Here is an 8218-nt window from a genome sequence, read left to right as displayed (position 1 = left end):
AAACTTTTCTTATAAAAATACCATATAAATAATATTGTCTGTCTGATCAAGAGGCACAAAAATGTCGTTATCCTACTATTGAGGAGGCTGTTACATCACTTCATTAAAGTGGAACATGTTAGATGGCACCCTCGTAAAGGATCATTTTCTCCTTTGTATTGTAATTATTAAGTAATCCATGGAGTGATACTTTGGAGACCATATAAATATCCTGTTCCCCAACAATCTTAAACTCAATGGTTTTAGCATTCATGATGACCCTTGCCTGAATCATTATGCTGTGGCTACAAAATGGCTATTTTCCTCATTGAATTGTATAATTAAAATTTGTGAATTTTATGGTATGTAAATTATGCTTCAGTAAAATTGTTTTAAAAAGTTTAATTCTCTCCCTCCCTCCCTCTCTCTCTCTCTCTCTCTCCCCTTCTCTCTGAGTATCATTGTAGACTCATGGGTTATTTCTGTGGTTATTCTTTTTGATGTTCAAACCATCCTAATGTGGGCAGTAAGAGTTCCTTCAAGCACAATCTTATGCCGTGATATAACCTCATTAATAAGTAAATAATGTTTGCTTTCTTGCACAGAAAGTCCCAAGCTTATCCTGTACTTTCCATGCCTGAGACCTCTGATCAGACAGTTCCCCAAGACTTGGTTCCTTTTAGTGAGAATTGTATTTACAAACAAAGATCTAGGTGCTCATTGCTACTGGGGTATCTGTTATTGCTTCTAGGCCCTTCCCATGTATAAAACAAGGGAAAAGGAATTCATTGCTGGTATTTGCAATTCAAATTTATAATACAAATAAAAAAGGATAGAAAAAATAATATCTATCTTTGACTTTCAATGAAAATATTGACTTCTATTATCATGAATATACTCCTGCATTTGCTTTATTTTATAATATAGATAAAATAGCAGTAATATTGGTATTATAATTTGGAAACCAATAATAAACCAATTAAGAAAGTTTAATTTCTTTGCTGTTTTTTAAATTCTTAAAATGACATCCTAGTAAGAATGCATTATCAATAACACTATGTTCAAATGTTATCTAAACTGAGTGACTTATAAATTAGTTACATAGGTTTATTTGGTTTTAGTATGTATTGAACTTTAGAATCTTTCTTCCCATGATTTTTAGCTTAATTTTAATTTTTGAGTACATAAAAAATTTATATTTCCCCAAAGTCAAAACTATATAAAAAAGGTATATTCAGAGAAGTCCTTCTTCTATTCCAGTTCTCAATACACTATTCCTATCCACCCTCTATTTTCATTAATCTCTAGTTTACCCTATCTGTGTTTCATTTTACAAACATAAGAAATCATAGTTTTTCAGAACTTATGTAGACATAACATGAGTTAAGCAACAACTCTACAACTGAGCTCTTATATGAGTGTGGTCATGGAGCACACATAACCTGACATATCACATTTTCTACTTGCAATTGGTAGAGCTTGGCATACAAATAAACTGCCACCTGAATTCTGATCAATCCACTGCAGAGAGTCCATATGAACATTGAGAATTTTGCTGGAGCTAAAAACACACAAGACTTCTAGATTATGATTACTCTGAAGTGGTAAAAAAATAAACATAAAAAATTGAAATAGGAAGTGATTTTAATTTCTTCTGGTAAGAAGTAGACTAAAAATACAAAGTACTGATGGCTTCTTTTTGTTATTTCATATTTGCAATGCACATTATCTTTATTTATTGGTTCAATCTAATTTGTAACTATTAGGAACTGAATACCTATAACTAAAAATAAAAACCTGAATACCATAGTACAGAAAATAAAGAACACTAAAAGACATTTCACAAAATAAGAAATGCATAAAAAAATTAAAAACAGCACCATTTGTCAACCAAATCAGCAATTTTTAAAAAGTATTAATACTTAGTTGTCAAGTATGTAAAAAAAAGGTACATTCATATGCAGCCAATAGTAATATAAATTGACTCAGCTGTTCAAAATGTAAATTTTTACATTATCTATCAAAAGCTGTAAAATATTAATACCTTTTGATTCAGCATATTCTATTTCCAGGAGCTTATCCAGAGGAAAAAATCAAATCTAAATAAAACCGGTCATTATAAAGCTATTTTTTATATTGGCCAAGAATTAAAAACAGTATCTCTACCAATTAAAAAATGTTTAAATATATTAAAGTCACCTCTGATGAAAACATTATGGTACCATTACAACTCATATTTTTCAAAGCTGGGTGCAGTAGCTCACACCTGTAATCCCAGCACTTTAGAAGGCCAAGGCAGAAGAAATGCTTGAGGCCAGGAGTTCGAGACCAGCCTAAGCAACATAGCGAGACTTTGTCTCTACAAAAAAAATTTTAAAACTAGCTGTAGTCCCAGCAACCCAGAGGCTGAGGCAGAAGAGCTGCCTGAGCCCAGGAGGCCAAGGCTGTGGTGAGCTGTGATCATGCCACTGTAACCAGCCTGGGTGAAAAACCTCATGTTTTCAAATAATGTTTAAAATTTTGGGAAACCACGAAAGAATATTAAAAGAAGACATAATACAAAAATCTATATAGATATAGTACTATTTAAAACAAAAGAAGTATTTTGACCAGCATAGTAAAAAAGACTAGAAAGAAATATACAAGTATATTGGCAGAGTACTGGTTATATAGCTGATTCAATTTTATGGATTTTGAAAGAAAATGTGTCTAAATAATACAGAGCATAATATGAACTTGCTTAATAAAAATTTCAGATTTTAGGTGGTCTTTCTCATTGCTCCCTTCAAAAAGGGGAATAAAAACATAAATCCTACCAGCATGAATACTACACATAGCTGCTGTTTTTCTACCCTGGTATATGACCCATAATAATAAAGCTTTGTTGATTTGTTTACAAAAAATTATCTACAAAAATATTGTTCTTCAAAAATCTGTTTCTTTTTTTTTGTTTTTTGGTTTTTTTTTTGAGTTGGAGTCTCACTCTGTCGCCCAGACTGGAGTGCAGTGGCCGCTCCCGGCCACCGCAGCCTCGACCTGCTGGGCTCCGGCGATCCTTCCGCCTCAGCCTTCCCGGTAGCTGGAATTACAGGCACGCGCTACCACGCCCGGCTGATTTTTTGATTTATTGTAGAGAGGAGGTCTCGCCGACCAGGCGGGTCTCGAACCGCGGGCTCAAGCAATCCACTCACCTCAGCCTCCCAAAGGCACGGGATTACAGGCTGAGCCACCGAGCCCGGCTAAAAATCTGTTTCTTGTCCAAATATGTATTCTATCTGCAAAAAGAGATGAGTTTTTGCTGATCTCTTTCTTCTTTTGTTCTGCTATCAAGTAGTAATTACCCTTTAATTGACTCATCTTAAACATCCCAAATCACCCCTGCCAGGAAAAACAAAAACAAAAAGACTCAAATCATTTATTATCCATTACTAAAATAAAACAAAACAATCCAGGGGCTAAGTAGAGAAAACAAACAAAGAAAGAATAACACTCTTTCGGAGGCAGGGAAGATGGCAGCCGAGCCAATCAGACTATGCGAGTCCCCGTGTGAGTGGGTGAGTGTACGAAAAATCTTGTGTATGTGCTGGTGAGCAAGTGGGCGTGTGAGTAGCTGACGGAGTGAGGGCTAGGGAGCTAGCGTCCAGGGCTCTCCTGGTGTAGCGGCTGGTGCCACAGCATCTAGGCTTGGACCCTAATGATTCCCGGGATGCAGAAGCCAAGAGCCATTTTTTCTTTCTTTTCTTTCTTTCTTTTTTTTTTAATCAACAAACCCTCCCTGGCAAGAAAACCCTGGGAGAGACTGTCTAAGTGGGGCTCGTGAACTGGTGGCCAGGTCCCTGGTGCAACAGCAGATGCTGCAGCTTCTGTATTTCGTCCCTGGCTCTTCTCAGGTGGCAGAAGCAGAGCAACATTGTTTTTTAAAAACGGACAGAAGTTTTCCTTTGGAAAAGCAGCAGGGGGAGACACTATTGCCCCAGGCACTCCCTCACCATTGAAGCAGGAGAGAGACTGCTCCAGGCTTTGCTTCATCACTTCAGCACCTTGCAGGGCACTGGAAGGGGCTGCAGACGAAGTCCAGAGGCAAGTTCCCATGGAAGAGGACAAGAGAAGTACCCCACCACGATATTGAAGGAGGGGCAAGAGCTCCGACTTGCTCACCACGGAGCAACAGATCCGATCTCTGTGATTGGTGGATCAACTACTTAGGGCTTGATTGTGGCCCAAAGGGGATATCCTGAGAGCACAAACTTCAGAGGGACCAGACAAGTGCTGAGTTTCAGGCGCCCCCACCCCCTACTCTGATCCAGCTGTGGGACAGAGTGTGCCCAGAAAAGGAGGAGGAAGAACTCCAAATAGATCAGTGGTGAGTACGGGGCTGATCCAAACCCTCTCCTCCCCAGAAATCCTCTGAATGTCAGACCCACACAGCTGGGCCATGACTGAGAGGGACAAACAAGGCGGAACCTGGACATCAGTCGCAATAGGAGTGCTCCATTCCAGGATAGGCCTGGCTGTGGCACCCCAGTGAGAGTACATACCTGGGGAAGAGACAGTCCCGTACCTCCCCACCAGAGATCTCCCTGACCATACCAGAGTGGGAGGGGAAACCTGTAGGCTCACCCACCTCCACTTTCCCTCCTCCTTCCCTGCTTCGTTCCCTGAGGAGAGAGTGAAAGAGGAGGGTCTGCAGGAGAGACCTGATTAGAGGAACGGTTATAGAGCTTGCCACAAGACAGCAGGTTTTTTGCTTCTTTCTTTCTTTTTCTTTATTTCTTTCTTTCTTTATTTATTTATTTTGAGTTGGAATCTCACTCTGTCGCCCAGACCGGAGTGCAGTGGCTGCTCCGGGCCACCGCAGCCTAGACCTGCTGGGCTCCGGCGATCCTTCCGCCTCAGCCTTCCCAGTAGCCGGAATTACAGGCACGTGCTGCCACGCCCGGCTCATTTTGTTTTTGATTTATTGTAGAGATGAGGTCTCGCCTGCCCAGGCGGGTCTCAAACACACGGGCTCAGCCAATCCACTCTCCTCAGCCGCCCAAAGGCGCGGGATTACAGGCTGAGCCACCGAGCCCGGCTGTTTTAAATTTTTAATTTAAAAAAAAATGTTTGACTGTTTGCTTGTTAGTTCATCTATTTTAAAAACATTTTTCCGTTGTGCATGAATGTGTATGTGAGGGTTTGATCTGCATCCCCCAAAACAATTTTTATTTTTTCTTTTCTTTTTCTGTTTCTTTCTTCTTTTATTTGTCGTTTCCTGTTTATGTGTGTATGTGAATGATTGAGTGTGCATCTTTCAATTTTGTTGTGGTTGTTGGTTTTTGTTCTTCTGGGTCTTTTTTATATTCACTTTTTATAGTTTAAGGGATATGTCAATAGATGTGTGAGGACTCGACCTGAATCCTTTTTTCCCCCCTCAGTCTTTGTTTTTCTTCTCTATTCACTTTGTGCTAGGCATGTGTGTGTTTAGTTTTCTTGGGGGTCTTTCTGTTGCTGACTGTTTTGCTTCACTTTGTTGTTATTCCAGTTTGTTTTGGAGTTTGTGTGTATGTGTTCAATTGCTTTTGCTTAGCATCATCATATAGAGTGGTAGTGGGGAGTGGATCTCAGGCAACACATAACACAATAAGTGAACATTTTAATTTGCAAGTAGTACCTGATTCCTAGCCCCCCATTTCCCACTTTATTTGAATTTCAAAAACTACAAGAGACAGCAAAGCTTCCCATCAACCATCCTATTTCAAAATAGAACAAATCCAGAGCCTGGATCAGGGAAGAAAAGAGGTCTGAGCAAACGGCAAAGGGAAAGCCTCTCCCACTGACACTGAATAACAGAACCAAAGAGAAAAACAAGAGATCTGTCACAAATGAGGAAAAGCCAAAGGAAGAACTCAGGCAATTTCAAGTGTACCGAAGACAAAACTCCTGAAAATTCAGACCTTGGTGCCCAAACAATGGAAGTCACCAAAGACTGTCCCCAGATTATGACAAGGATTAGGAATGGATGGAAGAGTGAATGGGATTCAAGAAAGAGAACATGCAACACTGAAAGAACTTGTAACAGAGATTTTGGCAATAAAAATTTTATTCAGGAAATAAATAAGATGACAAGCATGAAAAGCAGAATTAATCTAGCTGAATAAATAATCTCAGAACTTGAAGACCAGAACATGAAATTAACCTGATCTGTAAAAAACATAGAAAGAAGACTCAGAAAGAAAGAACAAAGTCTACAAGAGATGTGCAATTATATCAAGAGGCCGAACCTACACCTGACTGGTATTCCAGAAGAAGAAAGAGATATAGAGAACAACTTGAACAAGTATTCCAGGAAGTAATCCAAGAAAACTTTCCCCATCTCACCAGAGATCTGACCAGCCAAGAACAAGATATACAGAGAACCCCCAGAGACATCAAATGAGAAGACCAACCCCTAGACACATAGTAATTCACCTACACAAAGTAGGCACAAAAGAAAAAATCCTAAAGGCAGCAAGAGAGAAAGGTCAGACTACCAACTGGAGAAAACCAATCAGAGTAGCAGCAGACCTATCAGCAGAAACACTACAAGCAAGAAAGGACTATATTCAAAGTCCTCAAAGATAACCAATTTAAACCAGGAATTTTCTATCCAGCCAAGATCAGCTTCATCAGTGATGGAAAATTAAAATCCTTCCCAGACATCCAATCCCTAAGAGATTATGCAGCTCCCAGACCAACTCTATAGGAGATTCTTAAAAAGGTATTAAGCACAGAAGAAAGAAGAAAAAGATTGACTACACACTTCCCAAGAGAACAACAGAACACAGAATCAGCAGAGAATATAGCACAGCAAGAAACTTGAAAACACATACATACATTAACCCAAAAACCAAAAGAAAACAAGCAGAGGAAAAACTTTATAAGAACCTCATGACAGGGATAAACAATCATATTTCAATAATCAGCCTGAATGTGAATGGACTGAATGCACCACAGAAAAGACACAGAATGGCGGACTGGGTAAGAAACCATGACCCAATTATTTGCTGCATCCAGGAGACTCATCTCACTTCAAGGGACGCACACAGACTCAAAATTAAAAGTTGGAAAAAGAGTTTCCAGGCAAATGGATCACAAAAGGAGGCAGGATTTGCAACATTTAAGCTATCAAAAGTTAAAAAGATGCAAAAGGACACTACATAATGATAAAAAGTTCAATCCATCAACAAGAAATATCCATCCTAAACATATATACACCCAACACAGGGGCACCAGCATTTATAAAGAAACTATTAAGTAAACTAAAAAAAAGATATTGACTCTAACACTTAGAGCAGGGGACTTGAATACCCCACTGAAAGCCCTAAATAGATCATTGAGGCAAAAAAATCAACAAGCAAATCCAGAACCTAAATTTGACACTTGACCAAATGGACTTAATAAATACCTACAAATTATTCCATCCAACAACCACAGAATATACATTCTACTCATCACCACATGGACACACACCAAGGTTGATCATGTCATTAGCCATAAATCAAGCATAAACAAATTCCATAAGGTTGAAATCTTTCCATGCACATTCTCAGACCATAGCAGAATAAAAATAAATATCAACACCAACAACATTTCCCCAAAGCGCACAAAGACATGGACACTAAACAGCATGATGCTGAACAACTACTGGGTCAACACTGAAATCAAAGCAGAAATTGAAAGATTCCTGGAAACAAATGAAAATGAAGAAACATCTTACCAAAATCTCTGGGATGCCCTGAAAGCAGTTCTCAGTGGGGAATTTATATCTCTACAAGCACACATCAAGAAAACCAAAAGATCAGAAGTAGAGAGCCTAATAAATCACCCAAGGGAGCTGGAAAGAGAAGACCACCAAATCCCAACTTTAGCAGAAGAATCCAAATCACAAAAATAAGAGCCCAAATACGGGACATAGAAGACAAAAATATCATAGAAAACATCAAAAAACAAAAAGCTGGTTCTTTGAAAGAATTAACAAGATTGATGGGCCCCTACCCAGAATGACCAAGAAAAAGAGAGAAAAAGCCCAAATAAACACAATCAGAAATATAAAAGATCAAATCACAACTGACCTGAAGAAATAGAAAAGATTATCAGAGATTACCATGTACACCTATATGGAAACAAACTTGATAACCTAAATGAAATGGAGGACTTTCTGACATCACACAACCTCCCCACATTGAAACAAGAAGACATTGAGACACTAAATAGACCG

The sequence above is a fragment of the Carlito syrichta genome, unplaced genomic scaffold, assembly GCF_000164805.1.
Source record: "Carlito syrichta isolate Samal-C Ts95f unplaced genomic scaffold, Tarsius_syrichta-2.0.1 Scaffold315473, whole genome shotgun sequence".
In the NCBI taxonomy this organism is placed as follows: Eukaryota; Metazoa; Chordata; class Mammalia; order Primates; family Tarsiidae; genus Carlito; species Carlito syrichta.
The sequence above is the reverse complement of the archived record's forward strand: the minus strand, read 5'-3'. Positions refer to the sequence as shown.